The sequence below is a fragment of the Callospermophilus lateralis genome, chromosome 13 (genome assembly GCF_048772815.1).
Source record: "Callospermophilus lateralis isolate mCalLat2 chromosome 13, mCalLat2.hap1, whole genome shotgun sequence".
Classification (NCBI taxonomy): domain Eukaryota; kingdom Metazoa; phylum Chordata; class Mammalia; order Rodentia; family Sciuridae; genus Callospermophilus; species Callospermophilus lateralis.
The window spans coordinates 87,827,837-87,845,791 of record NC_135317.1 but is presented as its reverse complement, the minus strand read 5'-3'; positions in this window follow the sequence as shown (position 1 = coordinate 87,845,791).

The window sequence follows — 17,955 nt, the reverse complement described above, 5'->3', positions numbered from 1 at the left end:
GCAGTAAAAGAAAAAACTATCATTCCTACTTTACAGATAAGGAAACACGTTTCATGACATAAAATCATCTATCCAACCTCACGCAACCAATAAAAGGCAAAGACAGGAATAAAGCCCCATTCTTCTGATTTCAAACAAACATGAAATGTTTTTAGGGATCTGCATGAGGGTTATAACTGTGCAGATCACATCCTCCGCACCTCCACTGGAACTCAGAATGTCATCTTAGGGTTCAAGGCACTTACTAGATTGTATCAGAAAAAGTCAGACATTAGACAGTTATAGGTGCTGAGCTGCCGAAACATTTTGTATAAAAAGTAGTCAGTATGCTATCTGATTTCAGCCTCCTTGTTTAATAATAATTTATTTTCTCAATATCTTCTCTTTGGAAAAGGTTTAGAACTCTAAAACAGGGATAAATGTAATTATCTGTGAAATATGCAATATAGGTGCTTAAATGTATATTACTGACTAGAAAAAGAGATTCACTATAAACAGGCACAAGGGGACTTTTGGGAGAAATGGAAATGTTTTAAAACTGTATTTTAATGGAAGTCACACAACTCTATAAATTTACTAAAATTGTTAAAATGTTCTCTTACAACGTGAATTTTATGGTATGTAAGTTGTACTTCAATAAAGCTGTTAAATAAGAGAGAAAGAATGGGGGAAAGTATATTACTGTTAAGTAGGAATAAATATGAATATTTTAATATAAATAAATGAATATTGGATTTGAAGTAAGGAGAAGACAAAGCCAGAATACCTGAATTTAAGGGAGAGGCACCTGGGACTTAAAATAATAACACAAAAGGGGAATGATAATAACATCATTCTGAAGCACTTCTCCTAGTCAGTTGCAGCAGGGCAAAATGATTAGCTGAATTCATCATCATGAAGTCTCCATCTTATATTCCCTTGAAGAAAAGTCAGATGGGTAAGGGAACACGGATCTGTCAAGATCCAAGATCAAGATCAGCACAAGATTTCACAATGACCTGAGAACCCTGTATTCCAAGGAAGGTGGACTTATTCTGGAGCACTCTGGTACAGTTATGTTATTTTACTCATTTATTCAATAAAATTTTATTCATTTATTCAATAAAATTTTTTAGTAATTAGTATATTGAAAACATGCCCAGCCATTTAATTCTCATGTACAATCCCCATCATGAAGCAAAACTTACAAATGTGATTTTAATGTACTGTGCCCCTTCCTAGACTATCAGTGTATGTGTTTTGCAGAAAGCTTGGTCCTTGTCCCCATGTCAATCCAATAAAGAGGACATGGTTTTGAGGAAAAGGAAAAATAAGGTTTATTGCTTTGCTAGTAAAGGAGAAACAGGGGTCTCTTGTCCCAGAAGTTGGGATTCTGCCCATCAGCAGGAACAGGGGGCTTTTAAACAGGTGATTCAGAGCCTATATTCCAGTGTTCTCTGTTAGAGTTGCAATTCACTCATTAATTTGGGAGATGGTCATTTCTGAGATCTTCTGGAACCATCCCCAAAGTCTGGATTACTTCCTTCCTATGATGGGAGTATACTCAAGGACACATAAATCTGCCTAAAATGGGGAAGAAAGGTAATCCTTCTTCCCCTGAGATTAGGGAGGGGGAGAGATTAGGGAGGAACAGGGAGAGGCGAAGAGAAAGCAACATGTCCATCTTAAAAATAAGTTGCAGTGGCAGAGCAGCAACAGCTAGACTCAAATCACAAAGTAGACCACTGTTACAGGTGAACCATGTTAGTCAAGGTTCTCCAGAGAATCAGAACCAAGAGGATATATGTACATATGTAGAAAGAGATGTATTATGAAGAATTGGCTCCTGTGATTATGGAGATTGGAAAGGGCCGTGTTCTGCTGCCTGTGAGCTGGAGAACCAGGAAAACTGGTGATGCACTCCCAGTCCATGCCCAGAGGCCTGAGAAACAGGAGAAGGTAGAAGTCCCAGCACCAGGAGAGACAGCACATCCAAACTTCCTTGGCCTTCTGTTCTATTCTGATGCTCAAAGATGATGGATGATAACTGCCCACAACAGCTGGGTCTTGTCTACCCAGTCTACAATTCAAACGTTTCTGTCTTCTGGAAACACCCTCACAGACACACCCAAGGCCAATTCTTTCTTCTGCACTGGGACCTCCTCCTCCAGCTCCTGGACATCAGAACACCAGGTTCTCCAGTCTTTGGACTCCAGGACTTGCACCAGAAGCCCCTGGGTTCTCAGACCTTTGGCCTTGGACTGCTACACCGTTGGCTTCCCAGTTCTGAGGCCTTCAGATTTGGGTTGAGTCACACTGTTGTCATCCCAGGGTCTGAAACGTCCTGAACACATTCCCCTAATGAAGTCCCTCTCATCCGTCTTATCTGTCTGCCTGCCTGTCTATCCATCCATCCTACTGACTTTTCTCTCTGGAGAACCCTAATCCATCTACCTAAAGGACAATACTCCAATTAAACATAAACCCTTCCAAATTGGGAATTTTTTCTTACATTCACCCTAGTAAATATATCACTCTCAGAACTTTTCTGACCTGACAGAAAATTACAACGTATACGTAGACAAGTGTAATTATATAGCACAAGCTTTGTGACTATAAATAAACCAATCAATAAATGTTTACCCAATTCTCAATACTTACAATTATTTAACAAATCTTATCTAGTTCACAACTTAAATTTAAGTTTCTCAAATAATATCTCAAACTTATTACTAAATTAAAGTTCAAGCAAGAGTGATAGAACCAAATATATGTCTCCCTTAAAGAGAGCCAAACAGTTCACCTTTGAAATAACACATGTTGTTTTGTCTAGAGTAATGTTTTCTCTGGCTGTTAAGAGAAATCCAGAGGCCAAACATTTTGTTTGTTGAAAACCTTAGTAAATAACAGTATTAACACAGTTCTTCATAAAAGCTTTGAAAAAACTGGCCACATAGCCTAATTATCTACCTAAATTTTAGGATGCACATAATTCGCAATTGTTATCACCTAGGTTTAGAAGATGGATAAATTATTATTGGTCTTATTCTTAAGCATGAAATACAAATTTATACTTGATTATGTGATTTATACTTGATTTAGAAGAAAAGTTATAATTTGAATAACATTAGCTAAAACTTTGACTACCTTGGTCTCAATTTGTCTTATAGTTGACATCACTAAGTTTTCCTTTATTTGTTAAATAAAAATAACTTACAAAATCATATTATAAAGAGACATTGCTCTCTCTCAAAACAATACAGGGAATTTTAATTTTGACAGCAGTGTATTTAAAAGTGAAGATCCATATTGAACCAGATTTATCTAGAATCTTAAATAACTTGTGTTTTATAAGTTATTTCACTGGGGAAGCTTCATCAATGAACATAACACGGTTAATAAACAATTGGCAGCCTGTCAAGGTACTCAGGAATCAAAATCACCCGAAATACACTTAGAATACTCAGAAAATCAAGCTTATAAAAAAAATGTTGAATGTTTTTGATGAGTATTTTTTAATAAATATCTTAGATGGCAAGCTAGTTCATTTAACTTGAATATAGGTATTGAAATGTTTTTATATGTTACTAATATAGTCATCGATTTTGAAAAATATTCCCTGTGTGCCTGGAGAGAAGCATTGTACTGGGAACTAGAAGAGAGTAAAAGAGAGACAAAATTAAAAATCTTTGCACTCATTGTACTTGTTTTTACAGTTAAGGAACGAAAAAAATATAAATATAAGTGACATAAATAGTCATCAGGCAGAGAAAAAAAATACTACAGGAGAAGTATATCAGGGAAAGAACCGTAGAGAATGTTGAGTTAGTCAGGATTTAAGGAGGATGATCAGGAAGTCCTCATTGAAAAGAAGATATTTGTACAATGTCCCGAAGATCAAAGCGCATTCCTGTGGTTACCTAGAAGAAGATACCTAAGGTGATGTAATTACCATGGCAATAACCCTGAAGCAGGAGCGTGCTTGGCAGTCAGTGTAGATATGGTGACAAGAATAGGCGGAGAAAACCAGGAAGGATGTCAGGGGAGGACGTGATTATGAGCATCTGTAGAACCTTTTAGGCCACTGCAAGGACACTGGCTTCTGGTTTTAGTAAGATAGGAAGGCATTGAACATGATAAGAGGAATGTGAATATTTTTAAGAATAGAATTAAACATACAATACAGGAAAGAAAGTCAAAAGCACTGAGAGCCAGGATTGAGACTGTTGTATTCTCAGGACTCTATTGCAGGAGAGAGGTGGTTATGGAATGGCCAGGGCCATAGCCACGGATAGGAGAAATAGTGACAATGTATTTTAAAGGTGGAATCAAGGGAGTTAATATCCATATGGGATCAGACAGCAGGAGGAAAATAGGAAACAGAAATTATGAGATGATTTTTAACCTGAGCAACTAAAGAGATAGAAAAGACTGAAGGGAAAGGAGATGTCTGAAAGCAGGTGGATGGGTGGGAAGTGTAGTGAGAAGTCAGGAATTCAGTTCCGGAAATGTTAAATTTCCAGTTTTTGCTTTTAGACAGTCAAAAGGAGATATTAAGTCGGGATCTTGGATCAGAAATTATGTGTATGTGAGCATTTTAGATCTTCCATCAATGAATTGGCAATTAGTAGATAGACATGCAGATCAACAGGCAGTGTGTAAGGCCATGGTGGTGGATGGCATCACAAAGGCCAGGGATTTCGGTTGAGAACAAACCAGGAGCAGGGACAGAGTCCCCAGGGACTTCAGTTAGAAGTTGAGAAACCAGCTGAAGATCAAGATACATGTATATTTTCTTAAAAGTCTAAACAAGGGCATTCTGTCTTTTCAGTCCCAAGGAGATAGAGGATCTGCAGAATGGCAGATCCATGAGAATGGAATAGTCTAGAACTGGGCATCATTCACTGTCACACCCATGAGAATCATGAAACTGTGGGAGACATTAGTCATTTCAATGGCCAAACCCTTTTAGCTCATTCCAGGAAAAGATGTAAGGTAGCACTTGAGATAGATCAATAACCCAAATAAGTAATGGAGACATCAAGCTAGCTCAGTCACCAAAGCATTCATAATCATTCAACTAATAGTGACTGAGAGCCAGCCGTGTAAGTCATTGTCCCAGGTATGGAACTCATACTATTTACTAAATTCAGAACCTACTGTGCATTCTGCAAATGCAAAAACTTCTTTAAGTATACTTTATAATTATATGGCACCCTGCACACTAATGGCCAAACCATTTGGATCACTTAGTATATGCCAAATACTACATAAAGATTGCATTTTTAAAACATGACTGCAGTAATATCATCCTGCAATGTGACCAATTAGGTACATAAGTTAAGAACCCTCTATGCAATTTCACTCCTAGAATTTGATATATATACCCTGATATTTGAATCTTCTCTGCTGAGGTAGCAGACATCCCCAGCTCCTAAACCATAGAATCTATGAACATAATAAAATAGTTTTAATTTCATGCCACTAAGTTTTAGAGGAGGTTTATTATGTAGCAGTAGATGACTAGACAGATATGTTAATAATTTTGACACATTATCTCAATCTTCAAAAGAAACTTATTTGCTATACATTAACTTATGCATTTACAATGGGAATCTATTCTTAAGAATGATTAATGCAGCTAATAAATAATAGAATCCCAATTCAAACACAGATTCAGATTTAGAAATTATAAAGACAGCATTATGACACATTCCATGTGCAAAACACTGTGCTAGGCACTAGAGAAATATGAAATAAATATATGAGCTCATGTCTGAGATTTCTATAAGCAAAATAAGGAATTGAAATGTATATGTGACAATTTGGCTCATCTCAAAACTTCAATTTAGACACCTCGAAAACAGTACATTTATTCAATTATTCAGTAAGTGGCCCCTGGGTGCCTAAAAGTGTATTAATCAGGGAACCAATAGCATAGACAGAACAAGAAGCAATTTAATGAAAGAGAAGACACTTTTACAAATTACCCAGGTGTATTCTATTCTAGGAATAAGATATCTAAAACACAGTGTTTATAAAAGAAAAATAGCATAGTATGTTTGAAGGCTTGTGAAAATGGCTCATTAAAGTGATACATGACTCACACACAGATTCTAAAAGATTACATAAAGCATGGGAGAAATGACTGAAATGGGGACATATGCTCCTGGGTGGAAGAGGAAAGAGGAGATGCAAGGAGGAAGAAAAAGTTGAAAACAGCGTGACACATGTGGTCCTCAGAGCTGCTCATGTTTAGAGCAATGGTTTACACGTGTAGACTTAAGATTATCTCAGGCGTCTTTTAAATTTTTATCTACAAAAATCTACACAAGAGGTTCTGAGGAATTTTTTAAAAGGATTTTTCATAGTGTTGGGAAAGCAAGGATGGCCTTTTAAGAGATGGAAAATATTTTGTCTCTTCTAGATCTTCTCTGTCAAATAGCTTGTATTTATTTTGATCATTCTAAGGGAAGTTCAAGGAATGCCTAAGTCAGAGCATGGTGACCAGAGCTTGGACCTCCTCCAGTTTTGCCCTGAGACTCTCAGGAGACTCTCTGTGCTGGGACAGATTACACTATCATCACCAGCTTTCATCTCTTTAAAATGTTTTTCCATTAGTTTGGTTTGAGTTTTGTTTGTCTTTTTGCAGAGCTGGGGACCAAACCCAGAGTATCATGCATGCTACGAAGGTGCTTTACCACTGAGCTAGACCCCAGCCCATAGCTCACTAAAGATCACTCCTGTATGTGTGTGTGTGTGTGTGTGTGTGTGTGCATTTCTTTAGTCCATTGGTATGGAACAGAAATGAAATCTTTGTGTCATCCACTTTCTACCTTAAAAACATAAAATTGTTGTGTTTGTTACAATTTGCCATTAAATAACTACTACAATTTTATATGATACAAATGTATTTATTTTAAACATTTTTCAACCATGAAACTAAACTCCTCACAGAGGTATTCATTAATCCACATATCTCCAAGATACTGTATCTTTATTTAGCTTGAGCATTTGGTTCTTAAAAATTAAGTCTCACTGGCTTACATTTTAGCATTGCTGCAATATTTGAAAATAAGCAGAAGGTTTGTAAACAGGGGGTTTAAAAAAATTAAAATCTAAATTCCTAGCTAATGAGGGAGTGCCAACCAACATATGGCAGGATCAATGTTGAGTCTCGTTTTATTTGATCCAGCTTATCCACACACTGAATGGGGAGGTGGAGGAGTTTCATAAGCAAAAGTTAATTTACAAAATGATTAAGGTAATGGTTACCTACCTAAGCTTCCTCTTTTTTCAGATTATTTTCTTCCACCCACACACACCAAGAAACAGGAAGAATAATAACTACTTAACTATAATATTCATATTGGTACTATTAGTAAACTAATGATAAATTTATGTTGACCTTTGGACCATAACTTAAAGTATTCTCTTTGCTGTGTTGATTTTTTTCTTCTCATACTGCCATCTTAGCGTAGAATGTTTGACAACCATTTGTGAAGCATTTCTTATTGGATTCAAACCCAAATAAGATGTAGTTCCTTCCTCAAATTGTAATTAAACAAAATATGGCAGGCATAAATAAATAAATGTGTGCACTGAAAGCCACAGTTTCCTTAAAAGCATAAAAGGAAATAATAGGCCACAAACACTAAAGTCCATAATTGATGTTACCCTGAAAAGTATCAGGAAGAGTTTTGCAAAGGAAGGGGCTTTTGAGTGGTCTACAAAGGAATATGAGGCAGACGTGGAGACACAGAGCAGCCCAGGCTGCTTCTGTGGGAGAAAATGTATGTGTTGGGGCTGGGGGTTTGTGTATGTGGGTGATGTGATATATGTGTGTGTGTGTGTGTGTGTGTGTATATATATATATATATATATATATATATAAAACATTACACATGACGCATAGGTTATATATGTAAAATGTATTATATATACATGAATAAATACAATAAATGAATGTCTTACATTTATAAATACATACACATCCACAGATACATGTGTGTATTTTGTGTTCTGAAGAGGAAGGCAGCCATTTTCACAGCCTATGAATGTTATTACACATCCCTTCTCTGGCCCTCCATTTCTGACTTGACCCACAGTTTTGTTTCTTAAAATGTTTACTGTCATATTGAAAGCAAGATAGTACCCAGAAAATATTTAAAATTTAAAATGTGTAATTTTACTTTTAATTCATTTACGTATAAATCTACAAATGCATATATTTTAAAAAACATCACCCTGTCATTTCATTGTTTTGTAGAGTTAAATGCAATAACTTCAAATACATTGGTGCCACCTCGTGGTTCTTTTCTATATGACAGCCTGCTGATAAATTCATCACTTTTTCATTTTGTTGTAGAAAACTTTAAAAATACTGTACTAAAGTATCTGCTCAACGACAATTTATTTTATTAAGAATTACATTGGAACAATAAATATATTTAGTCACTGGGTTCATCACAAAATGGGCATTTTCATAAAGGGCTTAATTTCTAAAATTGTACATTTGAAGGGTCTGTCACTGAGATATAAACATAGCATGAAGCATGGCTACAGAACCCTGAATGGAAATCATGTCTGTCTCTTTATTAACTTTTGTGGGGGAAAAAAGAATTTTACTTTATTGACTACTGAATGATGTCATTTGCTTGGGAAAGTAAGAGAGGAATATCTGAAGAAAGGATCTTTGCAACAAGTAATTTTTCTTGCTTAATCATAAACTGGGCAAAGAATAAATATTTGGGAATCCTTCACCAACATTGGTTCAGCACTGTTGGGAGGTAGATTGTGTATCTGTACTTAGACCTCAGAAGTTCTCCGCCACACACACGAGTGGCCCCTCCGACAGCATGCCCTACTTCTGCAGAAGGCCGAACAATAAATTCCAGAACCAGGCTGCTTTGACTCATGGCATGTTTTTACTAAATGACTTCACTATGGAGGAAAATAGTTGCATTAAACTGGGGAAGATTCATAATGAATGGATAGGAAACGGCCCCACAGGAACCCACTTAGTAAATATGAGGTCTGACAAGGGTATTTGGTAAACAACTCTGTGAAACAAGACTCTGAATCTCTGGAGTGATCTATGACCCTGTCCAAATTAAGACAATCCATGAAGCAAACAAACAAAAATAAATTGTTTTTACTTTGCCTTGGCTCTTTGGGATCATCTGACATTGATTTGATTCAATTTTGTTACAGTGAAAATATATTAAATTATTATATTTCAGAAGGAATCAAAACATTTTTAATTAGAAAACACTTCTTGGGGATTTATCACCATCCTGAGGATGCTAAGCATTATATTGACGGGCTTTACATGTAACTGTCAAGAGATGAAGAATCTAAATAAGTAGCTGGCTAGTTTGAGATCTATAGAGCAATCTTTTCCAATGTTTGATCGAATTGTCTAATTTACATTTTATGGAGGGAAAAAAAGAGCCTCTGATGTCTCTTAATAAGTAATAGTTTCAAAAGCAGAACTCACTTTACGTAAACTTGCCTTCCCATCTCCCCTTACTTTTCCTCTCTTGCTTGTGGCACTTGACAATACCTACAAATCCATTCGGGCCCCCTACCATACAGGGAATTCACTATCTACCTAGAGAGACAATTTACAGTACTATAAAAATGTATGCAAAAGGTTCATAGAAAACAAAATAAGGAAATAACTAGAAAAATTAAAGAATACATTGCCTGAGTTCTGAAGGAAGGGTAAGAATGATCCAGGAGAAGAATAGAAGAAATTTCCAGTCAGTGGCAAGAGAATGTGGAAAATCTTGAGTGTATGAAGAGAAGGAGGGCTAGTGAGTGCCAGCCCCACAGGATGAAGACAACAGGTTTTTGAGAAAGTAGGGTTGAAGTCATACGATCAACCTTGATTGCTAAGTGAGTGACTATCAAACTCTCCCACAGTGTCTGACCCTCCTCCTGATGCTTGTTCTACCCTAACCTCAGACATTAAAGGCTTACAGTGAACACTTCATCTTCTGTTTCAAACAACTATGTGTCTCTCTATCACTATTTCAACCTCAAAGTCATTTTGACTGTTTTCTTCTTTCAGATTTCCCTGCTACCACACAAATCAAATCAATTAATAGTTCCAAATTTTCCTGAACAAAATTTCATTGATACTTTTTTTTACACAGATTCCAACAATTATCATCCAGAAACCTTATTCCTGTTCACCTCCCCTAACTGGTTTCTCAACCCTGTGTCCTGCTCTCTTCCATCGTTCCTGCACATTGCCACTGCACAAATTGAACATATTACATTGTTTGCTGTGGTTTTATATGCAAAAAAAAAAAAAATTTCCAATGACAGAAAAAAAGAAAAATCTAATCTTGGCATTCAAGGCTCCCAAAATATGGTCCTAAGCTATCTCTTTAATTCCATTTAATAACATGCTGAATTATCAGTGAGATCCAAATGATAAAAATTATACTGTCACATAATGAGCACCTTGAATAACTTGACATTGAAACAAGTGTTCTGTGGGCTTTTTCCTGTTTAGTCTTTATTAAACTTCTCAATGGACATTTTTCCCCGTTTTGCTGAAAAATAAGCAGACTTAGAGATTTAACAGGTTGCTCACATATTCACAGGTAGTAAATGCCAGAGCAAAATTTGAAGTTATTTCTGATTCTTAATGTCAGGCTATACTTTTGTTCTAATTCCTCTCTCCCTCTCCCTCACACCTGCCTCGTTCTACCTCACAATAATCTCTTAAGGCAACATTATTGTATCAGAATGCCTCCATTTTTTCCCCCATAAAAATTCAGCCCATCTGTTAAATCCTACTCAGAGCCTACTTTCCCCATAAACACTTCCTACCAACTTAAGTCAAAGTCACCTCTCCCTCCTGCCAAGCCAGTGGTTTCCAACTTTGGCTGCACATCGGAGTCACCTGTGGAGACTGGATATAATTGGTCTGGGAGCCACCTGGGCATCAAGATTTTTTTAAATCTCTCAAGGTGATTCCAATGTGCAGCCAAGGTTGAAAAACACTGCTCTAAAATCTTAAGCAATTTTTTGTTAGACCACATTGCTCTTTCCACAATTAAAATTATAGACATGTACGATTATTCAGGAATGGATCTGTAAATATTTTACCTGTGAGTGAGGTTGCTGAATATGACTAGTAATCTTCAAACTCTTTTTTTGGCAACATACTTTGTTTAAAATCTTCTGGAGACATACAAACAAATGAAAAATGTTGAATATAATTTGTGGTAATAGAGAAGGGAAACCTCAAATCCCACTAACCTGCCTCTTTCCTCCATTATATCCCTGGGGTCTCTCTGGGAACTACATAAAAACTTTGGGATGTCAAAGATCAAACCCAAATATATTGAGTTAGAGAAGTGCCTTCTGTCTGGAATCATCTCACATTCTGTGTTACCATAGATAAATTCAAGACGAATTATCTATATGTTAGCTATATTATTTCTTTCCCATTGATGCATTATTTAACTAATGGAGTTTCTAAGGGAATCATGTTCCACTAAGGAAAAAAAATAGTATTTTCAAATAGCCTAGAAATGGCATCATGCACCAAAGAGCTGGTGTTAATATTGCAAACTCACAACTACCTCTGAGGACAAATACTAGCATATCCCTTTTGCTGGTAAAGAAATTGAGGGTTGAGGGGTTAAGTGACTCATCTCAAGTTGTTGTACCATTTAGTGGCACACTCCCAACCTTTAATCTGTTTATTCTATTTCTTATAAATATTGCATGAGCCTCTCCTTTACCTGCCACCACAGGCTTAAAAACATTCCACTAATGAGTAGCACAGAGCTGTCTCTAAGCTACTTGGAACCAAAGTTCAGCCAGAATCTAGCACAATGGACAATTCACAATACATTTCCAGAGATCAGCAGGTGAAAACAAGTACACAATAGAATTTTCCATCCACATAACATAAAGGGTACTAGAGACATTTTACTTTAGTGATAAATACAAAATAAAGCTATTTGTAACACAAAAGAAGTGGTCTATTGAATTTGGATTCCAACTTTCAAGCAAAGATTAAAGAATAAATAAACAATGAAGAAACTCTGTTATTTCAAAACATACCAAATATTTATAAAAGGTAGTAAATTTAAATATATATATATATACATACATATATTCCCCCAAAAAACTCAGTGAATCATAAATCATTTTTATTCCCAGTTGAGTTTTCTCCTCCTTCCCCAGCAGATCATTTTCCTTACTACATGAGGAGCAGTGCAGAGGTCTGCCATTCTAAACTGCCACAAGAATTCAGGGGGATAAAAATGCACCCCGCCAAAGGGGCTCTTGTGACACTTATCAGGGAGGCACCCTCACTAGGTCAATCTAATGACACATCCATCCTCAGAGACTGACTCTTGTCAGTGTTATGTATCTTATTATTTGTACCAGCGATCTTTAAAATGTGAAAGGCACATCATTTCCTAGATATTGCATGGTAATTCTCTTATTTTTAACAATCAAATAAAAAGAAGCCAGAAAGAACAGAACTGAATAATTGAAGTCTAATTTGAAAGACTTTACTTCAATATCCAACTTCTTATTCCTCAATGAAAGATCAATCTGCCCTCATTTCTTAAATATAAGAATTGTGAGGATTAGAAAGTTAGCCGAGTTCATTTCAATTCATGCATATTTATGACATTTCTTCAGATTTAACACTTGGCTAATAATTTTGCCTTAATTATGTGTTTGGGAAACACGACTTTCACTCATTTTAAGCAGAAACTTTATTAACTCTAATTGATATCCAAAATAGTTGAGAAAAACTGTTAGACTGACTGGCATTTAAATAATATAGGGGGAAAAATATATGTAAAAGCATAATTTGGACATAATATGTTGAAAGTCTAACTTCCCGCAGTTCCCTTCTGAGGGAATGAACTCCAGGAATTTCTTATACATAGGTTGTCAATTGGTCACAGCTATTTGGAGCAGGGTAGATATTGGACCCTAAGGCAGCCATTTTTTTGGTGCCTGTCACAAGATTCTGTCTTTTAAAAATGCCCTCAGACTGGATGGCAAATGCAAAGATTTAGACAGTTACCAAGAACAGAAATTAAAAGAGTTAACACAGAGGTGGGTGGAGATAAAAAAATAAAAATAAAATAAAAAAGAAGAGCTCAAGAAGAAAGAATGCCGGCCCCCATCTTTTGGGAAGACACAGGACATGACCATGTTATTACCAGAGCAGTGTTGAATGCTGAACAGAATTCCACTTCTCCCTAAGGCCAGCTACAGAATTACAGTTTCATTCAAATGTGGGCCTGAATATGCAGCTTTGCAAGCTACTTCCTGATCTTCCTCAATCAAATCTTCTAATGTATACTGTAATTGAACAGATCTCTGTTTCTTACAGCTCAATAAACACATAAGGCCACATGCATTAAATATCCTTAATTGGACATGATCAGTAGGGTTAAATATCACTGGTTTTAGTGCGGGTTGCTCTATTTAGTAACCACATATTTTTCGGATTGTCCATTTTATTTCTAGAGCATTAATTTGTAACACCAAGTAATCCTAACCTACATTATAAGTTTTCAAACAGTATGATAGCAGAGAGGGAAGAGCACAGATTGAGTCATTCATTCAAAACACAACTCTATTACCTATAACTCTGTGATCTTAGGTATGTTCCTTAAATTCTCTTGGTCTCTGTTTCCTTGTCTATAAAAGAAGTATTAATTGTACCTGCCTCACAGAGGTTTTGTGAAAACTAAAATGAATTAGCATATGTAAAGCATTTAGAACTTCAGCTGATAATAAGCACTGTCTAAGAACCAGTTATTAATTTTACTACTACTTAAACAGGAAACTAAAGATTAGAAGATCATATTCCAATTTTAAAACAGCATCATCTACTTCAAAAAGGGTGATTAATCTTAGTGGAAACTTGTGATGTGTTTCACCCCCAATGTGCTCTCATTAGGATTCTACTGAAATTTGAAGATGAAATGAAAGCAACTCTCAAAAGATACCAATTAGGCACATCAGTTCATTACAAGTAATTCTGGATACAAGACTTGGCAAGGAAAATGCGCTCAGCCCAAATACTCTAAGCCTTTCTATTACACAGACAAGCACCCTATGCTATTCATAAAAATTCCAGGCCCCAGGATATTCACTAGAGCTATTCATCAAATAATTTAAACAGCTGATAAAGAGTTGACCGAAACAGAAATGATTGAATTTCTCTCTAAGGAGCCAGAGTGAATTTCTGGCAAAAACAAGAAGCTATTATGTCATGTCCAATTTATTTGGTCTAGTGAATTCAAAGAACACTGTCCCATCCATTATCATCATTTCCCTTTCTAAAGGTTCTTATATTCATTAGGAAATGTCCTAAGCTACCCTAAAGAGTTCACATTCATTATCTACATTAGGTGGAATAAACTGGACATGGCCTAGCAGAGTGATAAAACAATATTAACAAACAGACACTGGACTTTAGCAACTTAAAGTGGCTTTCAGGGATGCTCTCAAAGGCCCTGCCCCTCCCTCCCCACCTGCTCCTGTCAACACGGTGTACCCAGCCCTCTTTTCCTCCCAGCACTCAGGGGTAAGGTGGTTTTTATAAGCAAGAGGATTAATAGGCCCAGGAACAGATGCTCTTTTACAGTAAGTACTATTGCAATATCCAATTGTGCTTTATGTGCGGTTGATAGCAATCACTCCCTAAAGAGACATTTCTTAAATACTTCTCTATTTTAAGATCCACATTTTGGTAATTTTATTAAGTTAGAAATTAAACACTTGCTGGCTAAAGTGTATCACTGACTGTGAACAAACTGTGTTCAGAGACCCTTTTAAAGTATATATCCTCTGGATTGTTCAAGCTATCGCTCCCCAACTAAATTCCAACGAAAATTGGTGAGTACTTGGGACAGAGATGAGAAATCCAAAGCACAGCCAAAGGATTTCAAGGCATCCAGAAAACAGTTGAAGATCTCCACTGTCACAGTTTTGGCCCTAAGAACTGTTTGTGGAACTTATCAGTTACATTTTTATGATAAAAAGATACTGGCTATTTCTTTTGCTTTTTCTAACAGAGAATATATTCCAAAGTTTGTGGGGTTTTTATTTTTGTAGTTGTTGTTTTTGTTTTGTTTTTTTCTGTGTAAGGGGAAGCATTAAATCTAGAAATTGCATTAAATTTGAGTTTTTTCATCCCTGACTTAATTCTAAAATAAAACATATATCCTTCAAAAGTGATGGGAAGACATTACTGAAATGAATTATTTATTGTTTAGTTCATTCATTATTAATATTATATAGGACCACACTCTTTCAGTTATTTTAGTAAAAGTAAGCCAGGGAAGAAAATCAAGAAAATGAAAAGTACAAAAGAGAACATCGAAATTATGGTTTTGATTTTATTCTTTTTTTTAAGTGCCTGCACTTCAATACAAGTCATCACTGTATCTCTTTTTCCTTACTGAAGTCATTTATCATCTTAGTGATTCTGTATAATCTTGTTCTGATCTATGTTTCCTCACAAGAAAAAATATTCAGTAAATTCAGGATCTTTTTTGTAAAACCTTTGACCATTTTTAAATATCAGCAACTTTATATGTTGACATAGTCATATGTGCAGATATGATAAGCATGTAGGTATGAAATTATATGTAGAAACACATATATATATGAATATAAACATAAATATATATAGTTGATAGATTCTACATATATTATATCCATATGATATGTAATTAATAGACTATGTGACTATATCTAAATCTTTACGGAAATATCTATATATTCATGTAAAGAGATACACCTTTTTTTTTTCTTTTTCAGATCTTGAATTCCTTGGGATATTTGATAGAAATCTCTGTGTGGTCAACTTTTTATTGCTGGGATTAAAACAACCTGGCCACAAACAACTTAAAGGAGGAAAGATTTATTTTTGGCTCCTGGTTTCAGCTGGCTCCATTGCTTTGTTCCTGAGATGATAATTAGGTGTGGACCAGGAAAGTGGGAAGCAAAAGTAAGGGGAGAAAAGGGTCAGGGCAAGATACAGTCCCCAAGTACACACCTCCAGTGACCTACTTTCTTCAACCATGTCCATCTGACCTATGTTTTTCACTACCTCTCAGTAGTTCATTCAGATTAATAACTCATCAAGTGGATTAATCCACTGAGGAAGTTACAGCCCTGGATAATGCTTCACTGGGGACCAAGTCATCAAAACATGAGACTTTGGGGGACATTCCAGAATCCAAATCACAACAATCTGCTAAGGAAAAGTCTCCTATGCACATATACAAAACCAACAATACCTACAGAGATCAAGTCTTTGGATCAACATACAGTGATCAGCAAAAAATAATGTTCTCAGAGAAAGCAGTAGAGAGGCATTATAATGTGTCATTATTTCATATACAGTAATGAAGCGGGCAAGGAATAGCAATCTTCTTCTGGTTTTATTTTCAAGTCACAGCAGAGGGCTGTGAGGAACCCTAAGATAATGGCCATCGACCCAGACTTTTTATTATCTTTTTGTTCGTTGTGCCTCTTCACCATTCACACTCTTAATAATGGGAATTATATTTTTCTTTCCATTGGTTTTTCCATTATATTTACATGGTAGATAAGTCTCAATAATTCATACCCAACCCCAGGTAGAAAAACAGAGAGCTATTTGTGGCAACAAATAACTATCAACCCCACTATTTTTCTTTTATTGTAGCCATCATGGTACTTTGTGATTGGCACAATTTCAGAAATGAAGCAGTGACCACGTTAATTTAATGTTATAATATAATGTTAAAACATGTTACTGGCCACAGGGTGTCATCTGTGCCCCAGAATCAGGAAATATAATTTAACTCGCACAGTTTTTAATCAAATCTTATGAGTCAAAGTAGTGCACTGTGTTCTCCAGGATGTTCCCAGTTGAGAGCCTTCACATTTCCATTGGAAAAGGAGTGGGAGAGTTTTCATCTTATCCAGGAAGCATATTGCTTCTTTCTGAGGTTCAGGATTTATAATATCATGAACATATTCATGCTCTTGCCCTGTATCTTTCTCAAAATATGTCAAGGCCCCTTTGTAAGTGCAGTTGATTCTGTTCCGAATATAGGAAACTTTAACAATATTATTATGGATACTTTGGAAATAAAATGAGGAAAATAAAGGCCTTTACAAAAATTCCTGGCCTTTCACTACTATTACTCCTAAGAGAAATTAAGTCTGAGCACAGATAGAAAATGAGAAAGCAATTCAGCAAGTTCAAAATTGCACTGACCATCTAATTACTCTTAAATTATGTTTGACTTAAGATTCACATGGGGGCTTTGCACAGTCAGGTCCCTCCTTTGCTAACTTTTTAAATGTATCCTACAAATTCTAACAGAGCTTCGGGAGAGTATGTAAGTCAGCAAGTAGTCAAGACAATGATTTTAAAGTATCACCAACATTCTTAACTTGCCCTGTTATTTTTCTTAAGCTTTATATGTTTTTCTTTATACAGTTAATAAATGGTTATTCAATGCCTACTAAATTCCAAGCACCATGCCCAGTATTGAAGATATGATAGTAAATAAGACAGATATAGGTTCCTTGCCCTGGGAGAGCTGGTAATATTTCTGGAGACACAGACAAGCAAAGAGGCAATTCCACTGTGATGTGTGCTTGGACGAGGAAGGGTAGTTTGCTAAGAGACCACATAAAAAAAAGGCACCTAGGCGGGATCACTGGAATGAAGAAAGGGTGTTTGTATACAGGAACACCTCAGCTGAGTCTTCAGTGACAGTGGGCAGATGAAGGAGGATGGGTGGCTTGAAGAATAAGAGCAAGAGAGTGCCATGAAAGATGAGAGCAAATAGCTTTACTTTAAAATGTGGGAGCATTCCATCTATATCTAAAGGTTAACAGGAAAGATCCAGCAGAGGAAGAATAGGAAGCTCAAGCAGAAACCTAATAGATCAAGTGCCTTGCGAAGAC